General features: G+C 42.8%; 2 pseudogenes; one reads left to right on the plus strand and one right to left on the minus strand.

Annotated features, from left to right (window-relative positions):
• The first annotated feature begins 11,845 nt into the window (after positions 1-11,845).
• LOC105744672 (methylcytosine dioxygenase TET1 pseudogene) lies at positions 11,846-24,363 on the plus strand (annotated as a pseudogene).
• A 406-nt stretch (positions 24,364-24,769) lies between these two features.
• LOC131280279 (CMP-sialic acid transporter-like) lies at positions 24,770-26,848 on the minus strand (annotated as a pseudogene).
• Positions 26,849-27,972: the final 1,124 nt, after the last annotated feature.

Genomic DNA, 27,972 nt, shown 5'->3' on the forward strand with positions numbered 1-27,972 from the left:
TCATTTATTTTTCCATGCCAGTTTTCCCTCCCGTGGGAATTTGCATTATCCCTACACTGCGTTCCACACGTGTACAGAGTCGTCAGTCTCTCCTCCTCTGTTGGCCCTCTGTGGGCAATGTGGAGCTGATGCAGGCTGCGTGTTCTTAAATCGATGTCGGACTGAACTAAATTGCCGGCTTCCGCATCAGACTGCCCCCAGCCCTGATGTCGCTGAACCATGCAGCCTTTCTCCAGGGCTGAGAATACCTCCTGAGCTATCTCTGGTCACACTACGGATTTTCATGTAGTTGAGAGTTTACTATATTTGCCCCTCTTTGGTTCTGAAAAAATTGTCAAAATGGAGACAAGTGTGAATATATTTGAATCAAATTGAATATCCGATCTGTGAATCAAAAGATACGTGGGCTCTTCTCCCAGTTCTCGCAATATTTTTATCCAAGGAGCCACTTGGCTGTTCAATGCCATCAGTCTAACACTTGTGTGGTTCAGTAAAAGTGCTTTTATTTTTTTTATTTTTATTTTTTTGTCTTTATTTATTGTTTTAATGTTACATTAAAAAAATATGAGGTCCCCATATATTCCCCACCCTCCTCACCCCACTCCTCCTCCCATAACAACAACCTCCTCCATCATCATGAGACACTCATTGCACTTGGTGAATTCATCTCTGAGCACCGCTGCACCTCATGGTCACTGGTCCACACCATAGCCCACACTCTCCCACAGTCCACCCAGTGGGCCATGGGAGGACATACAATGTCCAGTAACTGTCCCTGCAGCACCACCCAGGACAACTCCAAGTCCTGAAAACGCCCCCACATCTCATCTCTTCCTCCCACTCCCTACCCCCAGCAGCCACCGTGGCCACCTTCTCCACACCAAGGCCACATTTTCTTTGATTACTAATCACAGCAGTTCATGGATAGAGTACCAGTCAGTCCACTCTCATCCACACGTGAAGCTACAACTGAAAGCGATGGCTCTTGAGGAGGTTTCAATAGTCACCAGCAATGGCGAGCTGCCTTAGGGCTTGGAAGGTGGAGCGGATGCCCCAGCAACCAGGTCTGGGGGCTGGTCTCCTCCCCATGCAGCCCTGAGGGGTGGGGGCAGGCTCTGGAGGGGGTCTCCCCACAGCCATGTACAGGGTGCAGCCATTTTGCCATGTTTCTGATTCAGAAACATGGCAAATTCAGAAACATTCAAATTCTTATTGAATTGCTAGAATCTGTAAACTGTAAAGTGATGTGTGAACCTAGAAACATCTTCTCTCTGGGAGACTAAACCGATGGATATTGGGAATGACAGGGCAGTTGGTGTGGGGCGAGTGTTGGCCTGAGATGAACAGTGGGATGGGTGTGTGGGAAAGATGCCTTGTGTGCCCGCCAGGGTCCATCTCCCCTGCTTGTGCCCCCGAGACAGGGCCTTCAACCCGCTTGAGCAGTTGCTAGAAATCCGGGACACCTGGGGAGAGCAGGGTCTCAGGTGATGGGATCTCCCCTGTAGGTTACAATGATTGGAATTGTCTCCTTTTCTTCCATATTATCTATAATATTTTTGTGATACACACCTTTGCTAGTATCTCTCCCACACCTTGGTGCTTCTCAAAACTGTTTTGAAATTGAGGCGCTTGCTAATTGTGTAAAATCCCTGATTTAAGGAGAGAACATCATATTCTGGGTCATTCTTCTTCCAGGAAGTGTTTCATCAAAATTATGTTACTCGCAAACTAACAGCCACTCCCAGGAGCTCAGAGAAGTTGTTGTTTGTTTTTAGAGATTTTTGTCTTGTAAAATGAAGAATGATCAAACACAGTGCATTTTGCGGTGTGCACGAGACGAAACTTTATAGTTTGGAGGCAGAGATGGGGGAAAAGGCAAATCCACATTCGGTATTGTTTCCAACAAAAGGCCCTTGGTGTAATTCATTTGTCAAATATCCATTGAGCATCTGCTACCTGCTACAGGTGAGGCTAAGCTCTAGAGTAAGGTTGTGAAAAACTTACACAGATGTGAAGAAACCAATTATAGTGCAGGGATGTGCTTGGGAAGTCCCCTGGGGGAGGGAGCCTGGGCTGGGCTATCACAGCAGGAAGCGCCTTCCTGAACAATGAGACAAGGCAGTCTCCTAAAGTGACATTTTGAGATGGGCAATGGGCCTGGCAGAATTTTGACCAACTGGCGCCAGGCCCCCTCGAAGGAGAGGCAGTGGGGGGATGGCCAGGTCGTAACTGGTCAGGTTGGGTTTCAGATGACGTGTGTCCTGGGAGCCTCTGACAGGGACCTTGGAAGGATAAATGACAACCGGGGCTCTTTACCAGCCCCTGTTACACCTGACTTCCCAACACACTTATTAACAGTCATTACCAACACCTCCTTTCTCTTGAAAATATCCTCTTCAGACCGACAACGGATTACATGGACGGGCTGGAATTTTTGGCTACTATTGTTGCTATAGCAATTTTCTTCTCTCCTGAAAAGAACTATTTTCACAATGACACACGATTAACTGTGTCATGGATTTTTCTTTCCATTTCATGTTAATAGGAGCAGAGTAGGCAGAATATGTGGTGTGATTTGAAACTTTGAAAGAAGGCCCTAGATCCCAAAATCTCTCCTGCAGAAATGACTCTAATTAGCAATAATAATACTGATAGTCAACATGCCTGATAATTAGGTACATGCCAGGAACCAACCGGTTTCACTGATTTATTTAAATGATTTAATCTTGGCAACCACCCAATGTGTTGGGCTTGTTCTCTTCCCGAGGTGGAGAAGCTAAAGCTCAGGGCAGTGAAATCACTTCCCAAAGTGGTGGAGCAGATGAGCACTAGAGTCAGAGTTTGAACGCAGGCAGTCTTACTCTACATCCAGTGCTTTTCGCATCATAAGAAAAATCACACTTTCCCTGGCAATAGGACTCTGAGGATGATTCAGCTTTTCCATATACAAAGTGGTTTTCTGTATTTTATTATTTGCTTCATGCAGCAATCCTGTGTGATAGGTGGATAATAATTTTTTCCACACAGAAGCTCGGAGGAGTTAACTGCCTTACCAAGGTTCATTCAGGTAAGCAGATGATCAGATTTTGCTTTTCTATTGTTTTCCCACACAGATCTCCCTTAGTCCTTGCTTTCTTTGTGCAAAGTGGTTTCGTGAGAGACAGTCCTGGGAGAAGTGTAGCGGTATCAGGCAGGTGAGGAAGAACACAGGTGTGAGCAGGGAGGGAGACGGGGCCAAGAGCGGACAGGTGCAGATGGTCGGAGGTCTGTATTCCATCGAACATGCTTTCTCAAGGCTGGCCAAGATTGCTAATGTGGAAATCAACGCAGTAGCAGGCTTCTAATCCATGTAAGTCCATGACTGAGAGGGTGGCATGTGCTAAGATCTCCGTAGGGAATTTTCACGTCTGTATTTCTATGATTTAAAAAAAAAAATGCAATGAAGCAAAGTGCAACAGCTCCACCTTTTCCATTCATAAATTCTTAAAATTTGGGGGCTAAGTTGGGTTTTGGAGAAATTCATATGCGCTATTGTGCTTTCTAAAGTACACAGTGTTAAAACAATCACCATCATTATCACCACCATCATCACAGTCATCACCGTCATCATCACATCACCACCATCACCAGCGTAATCATCATCACCCAAATCATCGTCACCGTCAACGCCATCATCATCATCGCCGTCATCATCGTCTTCATCCTAGTCCTGAAGGCCATCACCCTCTCTGTAGTTCACCTGCTTTGTGGATGTTGTACCGTCTCTGGGTGGAGGTGGGTCACAGTTATCTTTTCAGGTGACAGCTTCATGACCTTTCCCAATAGAATGTCCTTTGTTTTTAAATCATCCCCTCTTTTGAAATTGTAAAAGACATATTACTCAAGACTTGAAACAGATTTTTTTAAAAAAAGAGTTTGAATTTAACATGATAAGAGAAACGGGCTCTTTGAAGCTAAAGGTCATGGGGGAAGGATGCTGGCCATCAATTCAGCGCTGGCACTTATGAAGGCTAGACTGCAGAGGACTGTAAAACGTTAAAAAAGTGAAATGTCTCGGCTCCAAATTCTAACTTAGGTCAAGAAGGCAATCTTCTGATCTGAGTCTGCAATTTTGGAGCAAGGTGCAGTGATACTGTTGTAGGATTTGATACTAGTGTCAATTATTTGCGTATAGAAAGGACAGGACTCAGGAATGATTTTGAGAAGGAAAAATGGTTTCCTAACAGCGGCCTGACTCCGGAGCTTTTTGTTTCGGGGAGCTTTTTGTTTCGAATCCGAGCCCCAAACAAGATTTTCAAGTTCCTTTTATACAGGGTGGGGAGTCAAATGGTGCTTTTATCAAAGAAAACTACTTTCTTTGTTAGTTAAGTCTTTGCCTGAGTACCAGGTAGGTTTTCAATTAACATATTGCCCACACCTCAGGTGAGCTTGAATTAGCATCTTGCCCACATTCTGTCTGGATGCAACTTTGAATACACATTCAGTCTTACATCCTTTTTGAACATTCAAAGCCCATATCACTTATTTCTAGAGACTAGGCACACTTGGATACAGAATTAGATGATTTTGAATTTATGCACAGGCTATATTATATTTCCCATTCGAGGCCAAGTCCACGTTCCCTTAAGTTTTGGCATCACCACCAGCAGAGTTTCCCTGGACTGAATGGTATGTATATAGAGTTTGCATTGCTAACTTGCCCCCTGGGACTGGAGTCGTTGCCATGGTCACCAAGAGCTGCAGCCTCTTGCCTTTCCACACCCACAAGTCAGGACAGACAGCTTAGGTTAAGGTTATCTCTGAAGAGACAGGAGCTCCCACCCAGAGCCCACATCAATGCGACCTACTTAGGTCAGCTTTTACTTACATGTCCACAGAAGCTCAAGTAGAGAAAATTCTTTTGCAACGTCTTTTTCTGCTTCTGACTTAGGCCAGAGTCATTGTTTAGAGATTTGAGAAATGTTTATGAGTCTATTTTGCCCCTATTATGTGGAAAATTTGCTAAAAATTAAAAATGAGCAACGATTAATCCTGATGAAATGCTGGTGAAACTATTTCCCATACATTGCCTTTGGCATGTAAATTGATAGAGATTTTCTGGAAGGAAACTGAGTGGTATTAACTAAAACCTGCCTAAAGTTTATTGGGGATTAATCCCAAAAAAAGAGAGAAAAATAATAGTAAAAAGTCATTTCTGAAATGTTATTAAAATTTAAAAAATGCAAACAAAAACAGAGGAATGGAAAATGAAATATTGTACATTTATCTGATAGAATATGAAAATATGAAAATATAATTATGAAATCTAATTAGTAAAATACTAAGTGAAAATAGGATACAGAATTTTACCTCTACTGTGTTTATAGTTCCAGAAAATTGAAGAGCAATTGATTGCAGTCAGGGAGTTACTTCATTAATGCCGCTACTATGATGCTCGTGCCATAAGCAGTCATAACAAGCATCGTGCTGGTGTGGGCTCTGGGTGGGAGGCTCTTTGTCTCTTCCGAGATAACCTTGACCTAGGCTGTCTGTCCTGACTCGTGGGTGTGGGATGATGGGGGGTTGCAGTCCTGCACTTGGTGACCATGGCAACAACTCCAGTCCCAGGAAACAGCTTATCAATGCAAACTCTATAGACTTTGAATATTCAGGGAAATGCAAACCAAATGTGCTAAAAGCTTATCTAGAATGTATGAAGTCTATGCTAAAAGCTAACCTAGAATGTGGAAAATATATGCTAATTCAAGTCTATTGAGAACTGAAACAAAAGCACCATTTGACTCCCCACCCTGTATAAAAAGAACTTGAAAATCTTGTTTGGGGCTCGGGTTTGCAACAGAAAGCTCCCGAGTCTGGTCGGCCGCCAATAAACCATTTTTCCTTCTCAAAATCATTCCAGCGTCCTGGCCTCTCTATACGCAAATAATTGAACGTTTCTCAAATTCTACAACAGTGTAAGAGGTGCTCAGCACGTGCCATAGTTAAGTTAAGGAAAATCCAACCATCCATCCAGGAACAGACACACTTCCCAGAGCATAGCAAAGCAGAAAGCAAGGCAGAGCACAGCAAGACGTGCCTCTGGGCACGTCCACCTCCTTGTCAGGATTTGATGTTTCAGTGCTATGATGTCTCTTAGTTCTCCTCTCTCTTTTTAGAGGTTTGAAGAGGGAAAGGAAGCTGTTGCTCATAGATATAAGACAATTATTTATTTAAGACCTTGATAGAATGAAGCCAATTTTCTCAAACCAAGCAGACTGTCCCTATAGACAGAGCAAAGGCAGAAGCGTCAGCCACAGAAACGCCGGTGTGGCCTCCCATGTCACTCCATGCCTTGAACTCAGTTTACTGGCAAGTTAGTAGGCAGGTTTGTTCCTGTTTTAAAAATCAATTCAGGGAAGCAGACTTGACCCAATGGATAGGGCGTCCGTCTACTACATGGGAGGTCTGCGGTTCAAAACTCCCGCCTCCTTGACCTGTGCGGAGCTGGCCCATGTACAGTGCTGATGCGCACAAGGAGTGCCGTGCCACGCAGGGGTGTCCTCCCCATAGGGGAGCCCCACGCGCAAGGAGTGCACCCTGTAAGGAGAGCTGCCCAGCGTGAAAGAAAGTGCAGCCTGCCCAGGAAAGGTGCCACACACACGGAGAGATGACAAAGAGATGATGCAACAAAAAGAAACACAGATTCCCGTGCCTGTGACAACAACAGAGGCGGACAAAGAAGAAGACACAGCAAATAGACACAGAGAACAGACAACTGGGGTCGGGGGGGAGGGGAGAGAAATTTTAAAAAAAAAAGCAAGGAGAGAAGCTGGCAGGCAGGCTACCCTGGGTGTGCCCTGAGTTCTAGCGTCCTTCTGAAAGATATCCTGAGAAATATCATGGGAGAGCGGCTGCTCGGGAGAACACTGGGATCAGGGGGTGTTTGGGGGCCACGCAATGCCTCAGAAGCAGAGTGGCTCTCTGCATTGAGAGGCACTTCTCCCGATGCTCAGCCGGAAGGTGGAGGCACTGGGCCTTTCTCCCAGTCAATGGCACCAGCTGAGGCAACTGGCTATCCCATGGGAATAAAAATCATCAAACCAGGAAAAATTGTGAGGTAAGTGAGCAACAAGTCACCACTGGAAAAACCTTGAAGAGATGAACCAAAACTAATGCAACATAAATAACACAAATTTAACATAAGCTTAGCAAGTACTCTTGGAGAGATAAAGAGAGAATATTGACAACACAAAGCCAGAACACGTGGTTCTTTGGAAGAAGTCAAATAAGTATATAGGGTAATAAAAGCATAATTGTTCAAATAAAGGCAACATCCTCAATGACCCTTTCAGGGTCAAAGGGGATCAGCTGAAGGACTGTTAATGAGGCCAGGGCAAAGAACTTCAAAATGATGTGAGCAGTCCAATACAAGTATTCATAACTGTCTACTAGGGGTCTCAGAAGGAAAGAAAAGACAGTATGGAAGGAAGACAATAGTTGAAGCAATAATGATGCAGTATTTCCCAGAAGTAAAGAAAAGCATACATAAGGAACAAAAACTTTAAATTGAAACAACATGAAACATAATAAACCACATACTCCACTCACCATTAGACATATCAATATGAAAACTAAGAACTTCAAAACAAAAGAACAATTATAATATTTTCCAGAGAGGAAAATAAGATAATCTACAAATAAATAAAAAGTCATGTGAATACCAACTTTTCAGTAGCATCACTGGTTGCAAGGACAAAATGGAATAAAAGTACCATGTGTTGAAGGAAAAGAAGTAAACTATCATTGTACATCATGATGACAATATAAGAAATATTTTCAGGTTTATAAAGACTCATACATTTTGACTCCTATAGACTTAAATTTTTTATTTTTTTATTTTTAAGAAGTTTTAGATTACATAAAAATTACATAAAAATATTGGGGATTCCTATCTGCGTCACTCCCACCCCCTCCCACACCTTTCCACATTAACAACATTTATTATTAGTGTGGTACATTTGTTACAATTGATGAACACATTTTGAAGCATTGCTACTAACTGTGGATACAGTTTACATTATAGTTTACACTTTGTCCCACACAACTTTATAGGATATAACAAAATGTGTAATGGTTTGTAACCATCATTGCAATGTCATGCAAGACAATTCCAGTCTCCCAAAAATGCCTCCATATTATACCTATTCTTCCCTCTCCCTACCCTCAGAACCTCTAGTGTAAATGATATATGTTCTTCCACTTTATGTAAATGATATAAGTTCTTCCACTGCTAGAATAATAATGTTTATAATAGAATAATAATAAGTACTCTAGTCCATTGTTCATTCCCAGTCTTGAGGATTTGGGGGTTGTGATGCCCACTCTGTTTCTAATTGTAAGCGGGCTTAGATCCCATGGGGTGGATGGATGGAGCTATCTTGCTTGCAGTTGCAGACACTCTCTGTTCCTTGGGATGGGCATCGTCCATCATCATCTTTTTGTTATTTGCCCTGGGTGAATCCAGTGAATTGGAGAGTAGGTGCTGCAATTCTGCTGAGATTCAGGGATCAACCAGCACATAAAACAACCAAAGATTTAAGTCTCTGAGACATATATTTAACAAATATAGTGCTAATTATAAGTTCAAATAAAAGGGACTGAAGAGCCTTGTGTAGGGAAACTAACTCTGTTAGACTGGGGAGCATAAATTCCAAAGTAAGGCCCACTGACAACGTGCCAAATTCCTGAGCTTGTCTGCCTTGTTTTATGGTGTCTAGATATTTCTAGAGCCCCCAGGTGCACCCCTGCCTGAGGCATTGTTTACTGTGGCAGTCAATGAGATCCTGCTGAGACTTGCATAAGCGAACCCACGGAAATGACCTTCTGACTCGCTTTGAAATCTCTTAGCCATAAAAACGCATTTATATTTCATATTTCCCCCTTTTGGTCAAGGTTTTTATCCAGATGCACTGTTATTTGATGCTTGATGATAATCCCTTGATGCCAGGGAGGCTCATCCCTGGGAGTAGTGACCCAGGCCAGAGAGAAGGTAGTATATTTATATGCTGAGTTTCACTTAGAGAGAAGCCACATTTAAGCAACAAGGAGGCTTTCAGGAGGTAACTCCTAGGCAATATATAATACTAGGCTTAGTTTCAATTTCAAAAGAGAATGTTCATAAGTACAATCATCGATATCAAGGGCATGGCATAATGGTCTGTCTTCCTTCACTAGGCATTGCCCATACACTTAGGGGATTCTTTCTGTTCTATTAGACAATGTAGCAGGACTCCCCAGGATGAGAATTCAATATTCTTTTGGTTATTGCATGGGTCTCCACCCACAAAGACAACACCCCATGACCACTTGAACACATTTACATGCCTTAGCGGCATGCCCCAGGTGCACCCCTCCCCCTTTTACCCCCATCACTGACACCCCACACCAGTGATCCTCCCCTGCCACAGTTGTGACCCTTTTGTGATGCAAAACCTCTCCAAAAAAAACAAAGTAAGAAAAAAAGCAAATAAAATAATAATGATAATAGGGTGGGTTGGGGGAAAAATAAACCAAATGTAAGATATTTTGAATAGTAGTAATATTTTTGAGGATGCTCTTTAATCTTTAGTTAAAAATGTTTCACAACAATGCAAGGTCAATGGTAGTGTGAGGTATGAGAGCCCTGTATGATGTTAACATACTTTTGTTTTATAAGTTCGCAACAATTACTATACAATTATTGTTTTTGTATGCTTATATATGAGTGATATACTTCAATAAATTAAAAAAATAAAAAATAAAATTAAAAAAAATTTTTATATGTTGTGTCTTCTTTCACTGTAAGATCTGTTGTCTTATTTGTACAGTGACAAATTCTTCCGTATGTTCCCCCAGGGTCTTAAGTTTTTCATTTTATCTTCAAAGAAGCTTTAGGTTACAGCAAAGTCACATAGAAAATACAGGGGAATCTCATATACTCAATGCCTTTCCCTTTTCCATTCTCCCCTATTACTAACGTTTTACATGTGTATGGTACATTTGTTACAATTGATTACAAATATTGAAGCATTGCTACTATGGTCAATGTTTTACATTTTGTTTACATTTTGCACCGTACACTTTTATAGGTTTTGATGAAATTTGAAGTGGCCTCTATCTGTTCTTGCAAGATCATGCAGAACAATTTTAAAGTCCTAAAAATGCCTTATGTTACATCTATTCTGCTGTTCCCTCCCCCTCCCCTTGGAACCTATGGTAACAACTAAATTTCAAGTTTTGAAGAATAAAATTCATAGTTACTTGCAATAATACTGAGGGCTTGACGTATTGGTCTGTTTTCTTTTATTAGGCACTGCCTATGCTCTCGATTCTTGTGCCTCTAATTGAGAACATAGCAGGACTCCCCAGGTGGGAATTTAATACCTTATTAATATCTTCTCTTATTGCGCGGCTCTCCGCCCGTGGAGATAACACACCATCCCTAGAGGCATGGTCCAGGTGCACCCTATCCTGCATACACCCACGCCCGGTACCCTCTATCAGTAACCCTCACCTGCCATATTTGCCAAAAGAACATTCCCACCTTTATAGTTTTAACCACAGACCTGCATGACTTTTCATGAAGAAAAGATAGGGACTTTGCATAGAAGTTAAGGAGTGACTTGAAACTGATACTTGATTTTTTCTTGATGCAAATAATTAAAAGGTAAAAATCATGAACCTATTGAAACCTAATAATAAGGCCACAATATATATACTGGCCCAGCAATACAGAAGAAAAGATAAATGTACAATAGAGTTTTCAGCAATTCTTATTTTTAATTGGCAGATCAATGAGCTAAAGTAAGGCATACTAGAAATCCTTAGTTTCCAAATAAAAAGCAGAAGAAAGCAAACAAAACAAGAAACAAAAATCCAGTTGAGAAAAACAAAATCGAAAGCTGATTCTTTGAAAAAATTTAAAATAGACAAAAAATTGGCTAAACTAATCATGTAATAAGAAAGAATGTATTTTATGCATGTTTGTTCTGTAAACCCACAACTTCTCTAATATAGGGGAAAAAAAGATGAAAGGCAACAAAACGTACATGAAAGAAATAAAAAGAACATACAAATAATCAGTTCTCAATGAATATGGGGAAATAACTGCAACTAAGTACTCAGCAATCCTGCTCTTCTTTTCATATTCTCCAGGAAATCTGCCCAAGCACACCAGGAGGGGTGGGCAGTAGAGCAAAGAGTTAGAGGCAGCCTAGCTGCTCAGCAGTAGGAGAATGGATGAAGTGGCAGGTTCCTAGGGTGGACCACAATGCAGGAACAGAGGAGGAACTGTATGCCTGCATGGCAACAGGAACAAATGTTGCTGTGAAAATAACAATGCATGGATGAGATTTATTGTATCATAACCAAGTAGATAAATTCAAACAAGCACCACCCACAACAATTTCATTAGAGATAAACATAGGAAAGTACCTTTACGGGAAGTGGATTGGAAGGATATATATTTAGTAAATGAGAGTGGTCCCCAACTTGGGGAGGTCAGGAATGGGATTGGAAATTTAATAGAAAAGGAGAAATAATGTGTTAAAAATGATTGCACTACCCTCGTGTCCCTGGGGATTGGCTGCCCTGAAGTTGTGGGAATGAGGGCAAGTTGGACAGTTTGCCCAAGGGCTGGCACAGGCTCCAAGCCGGGGGGGCAGGGGTGGGTGGGCAGGCACAGTCCTCAGAGCCCAAGCAGGGCAGTGACCAAAACCTTGTGGTTGAGCGCAATCATTGGACATTCAGTTTCTCTTCAGAAATAAGACTTTCCAATGGACCAATGACCCTGTGCTCCATACCCTATAGTTTTTCCTACTTGGGAACTATGTCTCGATCATCCCATGCAAGACCTTCCAGATTTGTCAGGAAGGAAGATTTAAACAAAAAGAAAAACAGCCAACTGAAGAAGACATCCAAGACAACCAATAAATATATGGTATTGGTCAAGACTGTGTGCCCTGGAAAATTAAAGCAAAGAATTCAACAAAGAGATGTTAAGATAAAAACAGGGCCCAAACCACCCATGCCAGCCAGGAGACTTCTGACTAGAGCAGGAATAGCACGGATGAATTGGGATAGGGCCGAGGTTCTTTTCCAGAACTTGAAGTCCTTAACTTGCAATGGGTTTACCAGGGCACTCCAAAGTGCCTCTCAGCAGGGGACTTGTCTGACCCCCAGTAGTCAAAGCCAAAACCAAGAAGGTTCCACCCAGGGTACTCACTGATGTGGGAGTAAAGACCTGATAAAAGGAATCATGCCCAGTGCAAGATCCCCTAATTCCCACCCCTGCTGTTTTTGCTGTCTGTGTTCATTTGCTGTGCAATCTTTGTATCTGTTTATTTTTGTATTTTTTTCTCATTTTCTTTTTCCTCTAGGTTTCACTGGGATTCGATCCCTGGGACCACGGATATGGGAGAAAGGTACCCTGACACTTGCGTCACCTCAGTTCCTGGTTTCTGTCACATCTTGCCTTGAATCTCCCCTGCATCTCTCTTTTCTCTTTTTGTTGCATCATCATCTTGCTGCATTGCTTACTGTGTGGGCCTGACATGCCTTTACCAGGAGCCCTGGGGATCGAACTCCGGTCTTTCGTTATGGTAGATGGAAGCCCAATCGCTTGAGTCACATCCACTTCCCCCTAAACCCTCTTGACATAGACAATGTAATTGGTGTACAAAATATACCTTTAATTAAAGATGGGGGCCAGGAGACAACCCAGTCTTGGCTCCAAAAGTTCAAGAATTCCAAAATAAGTGTCCCTACTCACCATGGGCCCTGTAGCTGAGATTCATTCCTAGACATTGGAAGGGACTCCTGGTGATGAAGGACTATTCTCTGGACAGACAGAGTGTGATACGAATGATTCTGCTGTATGTTCTCCTTTGCCCCAAAGAGCAACTCCCAAGGTCTCCTCTGAGAGAAGCCCCAGCTTTCTGTTGGAAGATTTGGGATCACAGGTAGAATCTCTTAAGCTACCTGATTCTTACCTAGATCCCATCAGGAGTGAGCATGATTGCTGTCCCACCTCCAGCTTTAGTAAGGGCGTCCCTGACCTGGACCTTAGAAACAGGCTCTTGGTGGATCTCTGGATCCTGCCTCTTTGATAACACTTTTGTTAGCTCAGAACAAGAAACCCTTGGTGCTAACTCAGATCATCAAGAGGCCCTCAAAGCGACCTCATTTCAACAGGAAATTCCTGGTGCCACCCCTGTCCTAAGAGAGGCCTTCAGTGAAATCCACAGCAATGGGAAGTTCCTGATGCTAATCTATTTTACGGAGAGGCCTGAGGTGAGACCCCAGACCCACCAGAAATTCCTGGTACTATTCCAGTCCAACGAGGGGTCTTTGGTGCTAGAACAAGTACCACTTGGTATGGGTGCTGCCACAGACCTGCCTACTCTCCTTCTTGCTCCTCCAAAACCAGTTGCCGCCGGTAATCCTCCCCCAGAATGGCTGTCTCCTGTGGGCTCAAGGTCCAGGGTCATGCGCAGATTTTGCCTTTGGGCTCAGGTCATACTCCTCCATCAGCAAACGTGGTACCTCCAGCAACGACCATACACAATGAGGACAAAGAGATGCAGGCTCAAGTAAACTTTTGCCAGTAGCACTCAGGGGCTCGCATCGGCCCCTGGGAGAGGACCTTACCGGGCTTTGCTGGGCACTGCCCACTGGCCACGGCAGGTCCCAGCAAACCGGGAGGAAGCTCCCAGGTCAGCACTGCGAGCACGGCTGAGCCCGCCAGCCCACCCTGGGGTCTTTGCCAATGTCTCTTGCCACTACTGCCTCTTCTTCCTACACAACTTTGCTACCCATAGTGGAAAAGAAGAAAGGAAAGTGATGTGGGGTCCACAAGCCCTGCCAGCAGAAGACCAACTGTGGCCAATATACTTAGCGGGAGAATAGAGAGGGCTGCCGTCAGATCCGCAAGAAGAGAAGAGTGAGGGACTGAGAAAGAAACCATCCATCCTTGTGCCTTTAGAGGTTATAAGGGCAAACGAGAGGCCCCGGAGAGCCGAGAAGCCCAAAGTTTTCTTTGTTTTGTTTTGTTTTTTTCTTTTTCTTCTTTTTGTTATTAACTTATTTTTACTTTTTAAAAATTTTTATTTATTATATTTATTTTTTACACTTTTTCTATTAAAGTTAATAGATGACAAAGAACGTTATATTAAAAAAACATAAAAAACATCAGAGGTTCCCATATACCCCACTCCCCAGCTCCCCACCCCATCATTTTTGTAAATTTTATCTTTTTGAAGATATATACATCATGCAAAAAAATGTTACATTAAAAAAATAACAGGTTCCCATATACCCCCACCCCCCCACCCCACTCCTCTCACACCAAGAACCTCCCCCATCATTGTGGCACACTCATCGCACTCTGTGAACACATTTTGGAGCACTGCTGCACCACATGGATGATAGTTTACCCTGTAGTTCACACTCTCCCCCAGTCCATTCAGTAGGTTAAAGCTGGCTATATAAAGTCCATAATCTGATCCTGCAATATCATTTAGGACAACTATTTTTTACTTTTAAAGAAGCATTAGATTACATAAATGTTACATAAAAAATATACCCACTCCCTCCCCTTCCTGCACTTTCCCCACATTAACAACGTCCTTTCTTAGTGTGGTACATTGGCTGCAACTGGTGAGCATGTATTGAAGTATTGCTACTGACCGTGCACTATAGTTTACATTATAGTTTACACTCCGTCCCACACAATTTCGTAGGTTATGACAAAATACACAATGACCTGTATCTGTCATTGCAATGTCATGCAGGACAATTCCAATGCCCCCCAAAATGCCCAAAATGCCCCCATATTACATCTACTCTTCTCTTTCCCTCTTCTCAGAACTTCTGGTGGCCACTGCTTTTATATCAAGGATAAGAGTTTTTCCATTGCTAGAATAATAAAAAGTCTGTAGTAGAATAATAATAAATCTACTTTAGTCCATTGTTCATTCCCCAATCTTGAGGATTTAGGGATGGTGATGCCAACTCTTCTAACCAAGAGGTAAAAAAGGCAAGAAAAGACTTCAACAAGTATAGGATGCAGAAAAGCCACTTAATGAAGGACATTGTTGATGTGGTAAATGTGGGAGGGGTTAGGAGCAGGGCATGTGGGAATACCCTATATTTTTTATGTAACATTTATGTAATCTAAGTATCTTTTTAAAAATAAAAAATTATATTAAAAAAAAGATACCTGATGAAGGTAGGGACATTTTTACTCTAATCATATTCTCCTAAATATTTGCTGGAATTCAAGACCCACTAGGACTCTTTCACATAAGAATCTGAGAAAAACGGAGAGCAGACCTCTGCACCAACAGGCCACCTGCCCTGACTCTGCGCTGAATGTGTAACTTGAACCCATTGCCTGTTCATTCTACAGCCCTAACAGGAACGAAGTTTGAAAAGGAAGTCACTTTTTATCATTTGATTCAGTGAATTCGAACTAATGGTTTTGAAAGGCTGGGTTCATGTGGCTAAATGACTTGTGGGTTAGAGGATAATAAGGGATGTAGTATGCTCTTAAAACTCATCCAGGTACCTTTATCTCCCCCCTTCTCAATGGCTAACTCTAGTGTTCAGAAAGATACACAGATGAACACAGATTAGGTCAATGATATAGTTGAGGCCTCCCTAGTAATGAAAAAAATGAAGAGGAGAAAATAATGCTTAATCGTATTCACATCTCGCAAAACCAAACCCTGTGTTCTTTCTTTTCCCTTTAGAATTAATATAGAGATTAATAATTAGAGGAGATAAAAATGCCTGAAAAAGAACTATTCAGGAGTAATGTTTCCATAACTTTTTGTCTGCCCTTCTCTGTCCTTTTATTTTCGTGAATTTGAAATAAAGTTAATAAAAAAAGAAACCTGAAAAAAAACAAAACAAAAAAACAAGTACTGGTAAATTTACTATAAAGAAAGGAGAGGGGCACTGTATATTCCTTTATTCTAAAATCATATTTACAAGCAAATACAAGCAGAGTTGAAAAACTCCCCAGATTAAACCACCAAAAAACAAAAAATCCACACTAATGCAAGGTGTTAGTAATGGGGTGGTTGATGGGCATTCCGTGTTTTATGCGTGGTTTTTCTGTATACCTACAACTTCTCTAGTCTAAAAAAGCCAGTGCTTCCAATTGATTTTCATGAACACAGATCAGGGCATATGACCAATTCAATTCTATGTTCCTGAGGGCCACCTTTCAAAAAAAGTAAAAAGTAAAGAGAATCCCCCCAAACATGTCCCCACTGTCCTGTTCGTTGCCAGCCTTTTAACCCTAACCATATGGAGAGGAACAATTGATTGATAACCCCGATGCCGATCAGAGCTAACATTGGCACAGCGCTTCTCTGTGAATCTTCTCATGGATTCTATCATTTGACCTTCCCAATAACCTTGCAAAGTGAGTAAGCAGGAATTCCTGCTATGCTCCTTTGGTAGAGGATGTAGCAGTTTGCTATAATTGATGAATTCCAAAAAGAAATATTGGATGATGCTTGCAATCTGATCTGTACATGGCCATGATTGAGTTATGATTAGGGCGTCGCATTCCCACCCTTTGGTGGGTGGGGACTCACAGACGAAAGGCATGGCAAGGGACAGAGTTGGAAATTTCTGATGTTAGAGTTTGATGCTGAAGACCCAGGAAGTCAGCATCCAGAGGAAAGAGAAGCCAGCCCCAGGAAGGAAGGAACCTTGAACCAGAGGAAAGCAAATCCCAGGAACGTAGGAACCCAGGAAGCCGGAACCCTCGCAGACATCGGCAGCCATCTTGCTCCAAATAGACTTTGGTGAGGGAAGTAACTTATGCTTTATGGCCTGGTATCTGTAAGCTCCTATCCCAAATAAATACCCTTTATAAAACCAACCAGTTTCTGGTATTTTGCATCAGCACGCCTCTGGCTGACTAATACAGAGGCTGTTGGGCATTTATACTCAAGGGAGTTAACAGATTTACACACAGCCGACCACACTCCCCCTTTGGATTGCACGTGCTGGGGCTCCTGGCGGGATTCAGGTTTTGTGGTTTAGCCTTGCCCAGTATTCCAGGTTTCAGTTCTTCACACAGTTGAATTACTAACATTTTCACTTATGTATTATTTAATATGCTTATTTATATATTCCTTCCAGTTTACCTTCTTACATCTATTGGCATATTCATCTGTAAATGGTATTATTTGGGTGTGTGCATGCTATTCACATGGGAATTATCTAATAAATTTTCTGTATGAATTTTTGCAAGTAAGTGGACCCCCCCCTTCATCTCATGTTTTTCCACCTGCGAGACAAGGGGCTAAATCCAAGTAAAATTGTTTCTTCTAGTTCTTTCATTCTACGAATATGTGAATATAACCTTGAAGATATACTAAAATCAGCCTGTTTCTTCATTTTCAAGTCTGCACTCTTTTTCAGAGCTTCCCCGGTCACCCCCTTGCTTCTGTACCATTATCATTTAACATGGAAACAGCATGTTTCAGTGAGAAGGGAAGACTCAAAACTTGGAAAGAATCAAGTTGTGTTGTAATTTTCTCTCTCTCAGATTTCTCTTACATCTAACTCTGTGCCTGGGAACTAATTTACGTAACTATGTAACTGGCTGAATGGCTCTTTATTAGAGACCCCTGGCCGCCTGGAGGTGCTGCTTGCCCAATGGTATCCTGACCCTGGCCCCAAGGAGCTGGCATGTGGGCAGGGGGGCGCGTGCCTGGTGTCCCCACTCTGGATAATGTGCAACACTTGTTGGAGCATCTGGCATTGCTTTTTCTCAGTTTCACTGAAAATTCTCATTGAAAATGGGAATGAAACCAAGTTTGATACCTACCCCCAACCCTATCCAAGAGTTTATTAGTGTATTCATGTGGAAAGAAGTGAGGCAACTTTAATAGAAAGCTCGCATGTCTGAAATAAACAGCTTTTCTTTTTTTAACCATACTGACACCCTGTAATAAATAAACTTTAATTTATGCAAACCAGAAGCAACTCTTGTCAGATTAGCATACACTTGTCTCTTCAACCTGGAGGAAATTGTATGCAAATATCTGTCTGTTAAGACGTGATTTAGCATTTTTGGAGCAGGGTTTATCCCAAAGGAATTCTGGCATAGCCAAGGAGAGCTTTCCAGAGACTAAAGTAAAAGACAAGCTTTTTTTTTTCTTTTTAAAGATTTATTTATTTCTCTCCCCTTCCCCCCCCCACCCCAGTTGTCTGTTCTCTGTGTCTATTTGCTGCATTTTCTTTGTCCGCTTCTGTTGTTGTCAGTGGCATGGGAATCTGTGTTTCTTTTTGTTGCATCATCTTGCAGCATCAGCTCTCCGTGTGTGTGGTGCCATTCCTGGGCAGGTTGCACTTTCTTTCGCACTGGGCGGCTCTCCTTACGGGGTGCACTCCTTGCACGTGGGGCTCCCCTACACGGGGGACACCCCTGCGTGGCAGGGCACTTCTTGCGCGCATCAGCACTGCACATGGGCCAGCTCCACACTGGTCAGGGAGGCCCGGGGCTTGGACCGCGGACCTCCCATGTGGTAGACGGACGCCCTAACCACTGGGCCAAGTCCACTTCCCAAAAGACAAGCTTTTGTGAGAAGGTGCCCTTTCCTTCTCTGGAGAGCACTGGCTGTGTGACCTGGAGCAAGTCAGCCAGGTTTCTGTACTTGAATTTTCTTTCACCTACTAAAATGGCGCTAATCAAAGCGCCTCCTTCCTAGAGGATTAAACTAGTCTTGAGGATTAAACGAGGAGATACATTGTGTTACTGGATTCTGTCTAGGTTCCTGGCTATGCTGCAGAAATGAATTTCAAGAGCACGCCAGGTGAGTTGGGCCAGTAATTTATTCAGGTAGGGAGGGAAGAGAAATGGGAGAAAATAACAGAGAAAAACAGAGCAGGGATCCTAAGAAGAGAGGAAGGGGGTGAAAGAGGATGAAGAGGGCTGATTTTGAAGCTACAATTCCCCATTATAGACGATAAATCCCCAGGTTTACTTGTGGCCACACGGCAGAGGAAAATTGGCGAGAGCGGCCCACAGAGGACAGGAACGGGTCCAGAGGCGAGAGGACAGGGCGAGCGCGGGCAGGCCCGTGCCTGGCTTCTAACCGGCTAACCTTCCGCCCCTTGGCTGATGGCAGGGGAGGGGCTCCAGCTGTCGCTATTGGGTTGATCACCCCACCCCCCAATCCCGCAGTGAGCACCCAGTGACAAGGTCCCAGGGAGCACCCGGGCTTTTCCTTGCTCCTGGAAGAGGCCTTTCCCCTGGAGAGCAGACTCCTGGGGCGGGGTTCCTCCAGCAGCCATCCTGGGGGTTCCTGATGTCCACACGGACCCTGCCAGGTTCCAGGTCCGTCTATTAAGTCCCTATTTTACTAGCCTGCCTCACAGGTGAAACATTTCAAACAATTCTCGGCATGACAGTAAGCAGGGAGTTAACGTGAGCCCCCTTCTTCTGACACTCTTATTTTTATGACTCGCCGAGAGGTTCCTGGTTTCAGCAGGGGCAGAAGAACGCGGAGGGTGCGCTCAGGCGCGCGGCCTTCCTGCTCAGAGGCCTGTGCCAGGAGCCTGTTTTTATTGGCGAGTCGTAGTTCAGTGCTTGAATGGGACACCGTTTGTTTATCCATTTGTTGGCGGAAGGAAATTTGCTTCACGTTCATTTTTTGGCAATCACGTTCACACGATGACCAGCAGTGGGCCAAGAATGTGTGTGAGTTTCTCTGCAAAAAATCCACCCACATCGAGGTGAACTTGGCTGTGAGGGGACAGAGGCATTTCTTTGGCCAGCGTTTCCCCCGCCCCCCATCTAATCCTCTTGCCACGAGGACCCCTGAAACCCTCCCCTCTGCCCCTGCCGTCGCCAGTGTGAGCTCATCGTCCAACATTTGATATTTGATGAATCATTTAAGAAATGATCCAGACTGATCATCTTCTAAAGTTTATGTTCATCTAAATGGAAATAAGGACAAAAAGGAAAGGGCAAATGACACTGTATCATTATAATTTCACAGGTTTCCCGTTGATAATGGATATTTCCTGTTAAGATATTTGTTCTCCTGCTTCATTTTCTCACTTTGCTAAAATTCATGACCCATGTGGATTACAAAATGACTCTCCTATTTTCATTTGTAATGTAGATTTGAAAATTCTTTAATAGTCTCCACTTTTATAGACCATACCATGTAGTGAATATTTTAGTAAGAGATTTCTTTTCAAACTTCTTTTTACAAAGAAATACTTAAACTTTCTCATTAACGTTAATAGACTTTTGCAGTAAAAACCATCTATTGTATATGGTATTGTCATTTTTCTATGCATTGAATTGGAGATTTTAGCCTTATTAAAACATTCCATATAGAATGTTGCCTTTTTTCCTTACATTTTTGTCCCTGGTTATTTTACTATTCTCTACCGACCATTCTATTTATGTGGCCCAATATTATGTCTGTGGCATTTTTTAATGTGTACTGAGTGAGCTTCTGGAACGCATTTTTTTTTTCAAGATTTATTTATTTATTTACCCACCTCCCCCACCAGTTGTCTGCTCTCTGTGTCCATTCGCTGTGTGTTCTTCTGTGACTGCTTCTATCCTTATCAGCAGCACCGGGAATCTGTGTTCCTTTTTGTTGCGTCATCTTGTTGTGTCAGCTCTCCGTGTGTGCGGCGCCATTCCAGGGCAGGCTGCACTTTCTCTTGCACTGGGCGGCTCTCCTTACAGGGCGCACTCCTTGCACGTGGGGCTCCCCTACGCGGGGGACACCCCTGCATGGCAGGGCACTCCTTGCACACATCAGCACTGCGCAGGGGCCAGCTCCACATTGGTGAAGGAAGCCCGGGGTTTGAACTGCGACCCTCCCATGTGGTAGGCGTTCACCGTATCCATTGGGCCACGTCCGCTTCCCTGGAACTCATTTTGATGACTAAAGAGAATGGGGCAGAGCGAGGAAAAGTTCTTTAAACAAGCCCTTTTGCTTTGCTCTTCTTTTCAAAATTGTTTTGCCTCTTTTCAGTTTCTTCATCTTTCCATATAAATCTTACAGTCAAATGATCCAGTTCAACAAAAATTTCTCCTGGGATTTTGATTGGGATTGTGTTGTAGCTATGGATCAATTATAACTTAACAGAAATTACAACTTATGCAAAATGCAACAACTCCACCTTTTCCATTCATAAATTCCTAAAATTTTGGGGTAAGTTGAGTTTTGGAGACATTCACATGTACTGTTGTGTTTTCTATTTGAAAGTACACAATATTAAAATAATAAAATCAGCATCATTGAGTTTTCCAATTTTTAAATGTTTTCTCTTTTCATTTATTCAGGTTTTTCTTTGATTTTTCCTCCCTCATAGTTTTGTAATTTTAGCATATAAATCTTTCAAATTTTCTGTCAATTTCCACCTTAGTATTTGATTTTTTGGGTGTTATGGTAATAAGTTAAAATATTTTCAGTGTTCAACTTTTCATTTCAAATGTACAGGAATACAACTGATTTTTATATATTGACTTGGTATTCTGTGTCCTTTGTGAACTTGCTTAATAGTTCCAATAGCTTTATCTTTAGATCTTTGGGATTTTTATGTAGTCAATCATATGCTCTACAAATAGAGACAGCTTTATTTCTTCCTTTCCAATCTGGATTCTTTCTGTTCTTGTCTTATTGTGCAGTGCAGTGTTGAATAGAAGCTGTAAGAACGAAACCCATACCTTGTTCTTACACTAAAATTTAGCAGATCCAGTTGCTACTACATAAAAAAGAAATGTCATTCATGATCCTAGAAATCCATTCGTCCTTGAAGTGTCCTTTGATGGAGCGCTTAGCAAAATGGCTTAAAAGATTGGATACTGCAAATGTGTGAGACAGGCCAGGTGTCGGGGCAATAGGGAATGTGGGTGGCGTGGGGGGCTGGAAACTAGAGGGCCGGTGCTCTGTCGAAGGGTGTGCCCACTTCCCAGAGAGAATGCAAGCCTTCTGCTGCTAGGATTGCCCTATTTTTTTTCAAGACCAGCCCCAAATTTGAATTTTTATGTGAGTGCTTTTCAAGTTTTTCAGGTCATTAATTTTTTTAAAGCAAAACTTACTTGGCACAATAACGTGGAGCCCAAACAAAGCACATCGGCAGCTTCATTCCTCCCCTGCCGTCGGCATGCAGATCTTACTAAAATAAACCTGCCTTCGATGGATGAGCTGGCCCTCAGACATACATCTTGCTGTGGCATCGCAGGGCCCCAAAGGAGACCGAAAATGAAGCCACCTCCAAGAGCGCGGCCGCTTGGCCCCTTCCTCACCAGGCTGACGCGTCAGGTGGTCCTAGCTGCTATTTCCTTCTATTGGAGGCGGTAGGAGACAGCCTGAGTAGAGGGATTTTAATATACAATTGCAGTCAAAGTAACCCTACAGTCCAGGGGGCAAAACTCATTTCCCTTCACATTCTGGATAAAATGATCTTGCTTTCTCTTTAAAAAGCACTTTTGAAATCATAACACATAACTGCATTTCAAAAAATTTGAAAAGTGAAGGAAATGACATGCTGCTACCCCCTAACTTAACCCTTTTATTATGTAGATAACCCTACTCTCCCTGCCTGTGACCTTCTGCTGTTTGTTTTACCAGCAACCCCGCTGCTTAGGTCGGGCTGGCTACTTATTGCCCAAACACAGCGCTGCCTGTTGGAGGTGAGTGTTATTATCTCTGTTACAAAAAAACTCCCAAGAGATACAGGGATTTCCCTTAAATTTACATGAAGTCCAATCCTGCTTTGAACCCGGTTCTCTCTGACTCCAAAGCACAAGTTCATCACTATTTGACACACACCGCCTCCCTTTGCCTTTATATTAGATACAAACAGCTCTTCATTATATTAATCGTCATTTCACATTTAATTGTCTTTTACACAATAAACGTAATTTTAGAAGAGGTTTTAGGTTACAGAAAAGTTACACTGAAAGTATAAGGGGTTCCCATATACCCCACTCCTCCTCCTCCCGCACTTTCCCCTCTTAGTAATACCTTGCAATGGTGTGATACAGCTGCTACAGCTAATGAGCACAGCTTGAAGCATTGCTACTAAGCAAGGTCCAGTTTCCACTGTGGTTTACACTCAATTCCGATGCCCTGAAAATGCCCTCAATTCCACCTATTCTTCCCTCCCCTTCCCCTCAGAACCTGTGGTTACCGCAATCTTTATAGCAATGGTACATGTCTTTAATTACTAAAATGTTAATAAGTTTATTTTCCCATGGTTGCGTTCCTCCCCTGTGTTTGTTCACCCCTCATTCGTGAGGATTTTAGGAGGGTGCTACCTGCTCTGCCCCAGATTACCAGGGCGCTTACACCCCAGGGGGCAGATGGGTAGATCTGTCTTGCTTGCCGTTGTAGAGACTCTCTGTTTTTCGGGATGGGGATTGTCCTTCTTGGTTCTCCCTGAATTTAGTTCTTTATTTTCATATACATAAATTAAATTAATAGCTGAATTTCCCCATGAGCCTTATAGAAAAAATTTAAGCACGACAATTTCACAAATTGAGACGCCAACAGTGGAACATGCTTTAAAAAAGTACAAAGGTGACATTAGAACTTTTTTTTTTTGAAGAAAAGCACAGTGTCTTAACAGCAAAGAGTTCTGCATCCTGACCACGAGTGGCACCAAGAGAGCACGAGAGGAGCGGGCAGTGACGCCCGGAACACGCTGCCGGAGTCCTGAGCCAGATGCCGCTTGAGGAAGTTACACGTTCAGTTTGTTTCCACGCTAGCCTGCCTTGCTTCTGCCTCTCTTTTGAAGGAAAAGAGCCAGGTCTTTTCTGCTGCTGGGAGACAATACTGAACTGGAGAAGAAGGCGTCATCCTCATCCCCTCCTCCTGGCCCAGGAACAAGAGAAGAGTTGGTACAGAAATGGCTTTGGCACTTTAACCCTTCAACATAGTTCCAAACCTTGTTCTTTGACTACTGTAGCCTCACATGATTTTTTCCTAATATATATTTTTTGTTTTATTATTATTATTTTATTGCCCCCTCCCCACCGAGAAGGCTCCCCCCATCTGTCTGCTTGTTGACTGCTTGTCTTCTTTAGGAGGCACCGGGGACCACACCCGGGACCTCCATGTGGGAAGCGAGTGCCCAACCACTTGGCCACCTCTGCTCCCTGTTGGTTGCGGTGCCTGCTGGTTGGGGCACTGCTGTTTGCAACAGTTGCTCATTGTGGCGTCTGCTGTTGGCTTCGTGGCGGCCGTGGTGACTGCTGTTTACTTCGTGGCGTCTGTGGCATCTGCTGGTTTCCGCGCCTGCGGCGTCTACTCATTGCGGAGTATTGCTCATTGCCGTGTCTGTTCGTAGCAAGGTCTGCTCATCTTCCTTAGGAGGCCTGGGAACTGAGACTGGGGTCTCCCTTGTGGGAGGTGGGTTCCCAATTGCTTGAGTCACATCTTCTCCCTCACATGATTTTTAATACCATATCATCTCCATACTTTTTATGTACATTATATATACAATAATAAAATTCTAAAATATAACAGGTTGACCCCAAACAGGTCCATTTTAAGTCTCTGTATTAGCAGTTAACTTGGATAGCTTTCTTCTTAATTCTCTTGTCATACAGTTACATTTTTGTTTGTTTAAGCTACCTCCTGCGATTTACTTAAGGCTCTAGTTTAATGTAAATTGTACAGCTTAGGATGAATTTCTCTTGAGGTTGAAATCAACAACAACTCTCTGTTTTGGTTGGATGTGGAGTCTGTCTGGGTCACCCATAGAGACTATGGAAACACATGAGAAGGACACCCAGAGCAAACGCAAGTGCTATGTGCAATCCAAACAGCAATGGTGGAAAGGCTGCTGCAGAGAAGCCTTTCGTGAGGCTGTCTGCGTGCCTGACCACAACAGGCGTGTAGAGGCTCCCAACACTTGCAAGAAAGATGACAAACCAGATGTAATCTGCAGAGCCATGGAAAAATCCCTTTTCTTTAATTTCTGCTCCATCAGACAAGTAGATGCCAACTAATGTCACAACAATCCCTGAGACATGAATTTGAGTATTTCTCACCCAAATGAAAGTGTCTGAACTCTTTAAAAACTTCATCTTTTTTTTTTTTAAAAAGTCATTTCTTGCAAAGATTATGTAATAATGATAAAAATGCAGAAAAAATTTTCTGACTGACCAAATTTTCTGAATGCCATATCAAATTTTACCTGGAACAAAACAGTAAACAGTGAATTTTATCTCAAAAAGTGGGTGGGTCCATACTGGCTGAAAACTTCAGTTCCAGACCCAAAGAAAAGAATGGAAGACACAGGGAACATAGACATAATGTCGCGTACATAGACATTAACCGTTCTTTACTTGCCCCTCACCAGGGTTCTGAGGAACAGAAGGGAGAAGGGGATCACGTGTGTACTCACAAAGGCAGAATTCTCCTCCAAGTGAATCACAGAGGTTCACGCATGTAGCCTTTATTATGTCTTGGAAAATGATAATATTTCATCTGTGGGAACCTGCCTCTGAAAATTACAAAAACAAAAAATCAATGGGAACTGATTTAATATAAAATATCCAAATTTCTCAGTATGAGGACTTCCATAGAACAGGGAGAAGGGGATGAAAACTAAAACAATTAAAAAACATAATACTCCCTTTAGCTTGTCCTGCTATACTAACTCAAAAACAAATCTGTATGAGACAAGGATCACAGAAAAGGACCAGGGAGGGTGTGAAGGTCAAAGGTCTTAGGGTCTACTCTGAACAGCTCCCATCACCCAGTCCATCCCCTAGGAGAAGTGAAGGTTCCTAGGTGTGCTGGAAAAAGCGAGTGCCCTCACATCATCAACTGGGCTTCACCACAGATGGCCCCAGATCATCTGCTCTGATGTGGGGGCATTTTCGGAACTTGGAGTTGTCCTGGGTGGTGCTGCAGGGACAGTTACCGGACATTGTATGTCCTCTCATGGCCCACCGGGTGGACTGTGGGAGAGTGTGGGCTATGATGTGGACCATTGACCATGAGGTGCAGCGGTGCTCAGAGATATATTCACCAAATGCAGTGAATGTCTCATGATGATTGAATAGGTTGTTGTTATGGGGGGAGGAGTGGGGTGAGGGGGGTGGGAGGTATATGGGGACCTCATATTTTTTGAATATAACATTAAAAAAAGAAAGAAAGAAAGAAAACAAACAAACAAACAAAAAAACTTAATGGAATTGACCTGGACAGAGCTGGAGCCTTCTCGGAGGCTGCCCCACTTCTTGTTTTTTTTCAAACTATACTCCTGCAAATCCTGAGTATAATACGGCAATAGCTACAGCACCAAACCCTGAAAATGAATTCTGTTCCACCACAACTTTTGTAGTTGGGGCTGGTCTCCACTGTACAAGTGTGACTCCACCACACAGCATGAAAATGGAAATCCACTGTAATTTGCTAACATGTAAACAGTGCATAAAGCAGTACGGGGACTCTTCGTTTGGCAGGTCACCCTGAACACGGCTGCATCCAGACTGCTAAGAGTGGGGAGAGCCATGTTGTTCTGAAGAGTCTACACAAAGATGGGACGCTGAACTTCATCCATTCCGTGGGGCTCCCCAAGACATTTTCTCTTAAAGATGCCTCGAATCTACCCAGACTACCAGTTTTTTTAGTCAAAATTCCCACACTTAGCAATAACTTTAAACATCTGTGATACGCACAGCTGTGGTTGAAAGGTAGCGTTCTTTGTCTGATGTCCTTGCATATCTTGAAGCTAACGTATACGCTGTAGCCTCCAGCGTCATCACTGTCAAGCAGTGTAATTTTAATTATAAACTGACATTCTTTCTTGGGGCAGCCATCTTTCCCTGACAGCTCCACATGGAACTACCTACATTTAGTTCTTAATGGTATTTTTTCTGATGTTAAAAGTAATATCTGTATATAGTAGAAAAGTTTGAACATGCAGAAATTAGAGAAGAAACTAAAAACTATCCATAAAATAAACACAGGCACAATAAATACTTTGTGCTTAAAAAAAATGTGTGTGTGTAAACTTAATTAGGATCATGCTGTGCATAGTACTTCATAACATTTTCCCTTATAACTTTTTTCACTTAAAAAATTATTGAGGTGTATCATTCATACATGAACATACATACACAATAGGTATATAGTAAAAGTTGTGAACTTATAAGACAAATTGCATATCATCATAGAGGGCTTCCATGTATCATCCTACCACCAATACCTTGCATTGCTGTGAAACATTTGTTACAAACTATGAAAGAACATCATCAAAATATTACTAACTATAGCCCATATCTTACCTTTCATATATTTTCCCCCAATGCACCCTATTATTAACACCTTGTATTAGTATTACATAAATGTTATAATGCCCAAGAGAACATTCTCATATTTGTTAACTACAGTCCACTCTCCACCATTGATTCACTGCATTATACAGGCACATGCTGCGTTAATCTGCCAAAGGGGTACTGGTGCAAAGTACCAGAAATCTGTTGGCTTTTACAATGGGGATTTTTGGGGGGGGGGGGGGGGGAGCGGTAGGAGGTTATGGTTCCAAGGCCAGATCATGGCATCAATAGACATGCTTTCTCACCAACAGCTGCTGTGGATCCCAGTGTTGCCGTGTGGTGAAGCAAGATGGCCGCTGATCTCTGCCCCAGTCTCAGCCTTCCCCTCTGGGCTTCTTCTCTCAGGCTCAGCCGCTCTGCTTTCTTCCTGATTTCATCTGCAAGCTGGCGAAGGGCTTGTCTCTTTGGGCATCCTATATCTGCCTAAGCTGTTCCAGTCTCTTCACAAATTCAGCTGTAAGCTGTCAGGCAAATGGCTCCTCTCTCCCTGGGGCCTCAGCTGCTTGAGCCGTCTCCTTTCTGTCACATGTCAGGATACAAAATGACAGAGCTCTCTCTTTTGTGTCTGACTGTAGATGTGAGTCCGTTTATATCAGACCCAGACG

This window comes from Dasypus novemcinctus, chromosome 2 (assembly GCF_030445035.2).
Source record: "Dasypus novemcinctus isolate mDasNov1 chromosome 2, mDasNov1.1.hap2, whole genome shotgun sequence".
NCBI classification, from domain to species: Eukaryota; Metazoa; Chordata; class Mammalia; order Cingulata; family Dasypodidae; genus Dasypus; species Dasypus novemcinctus.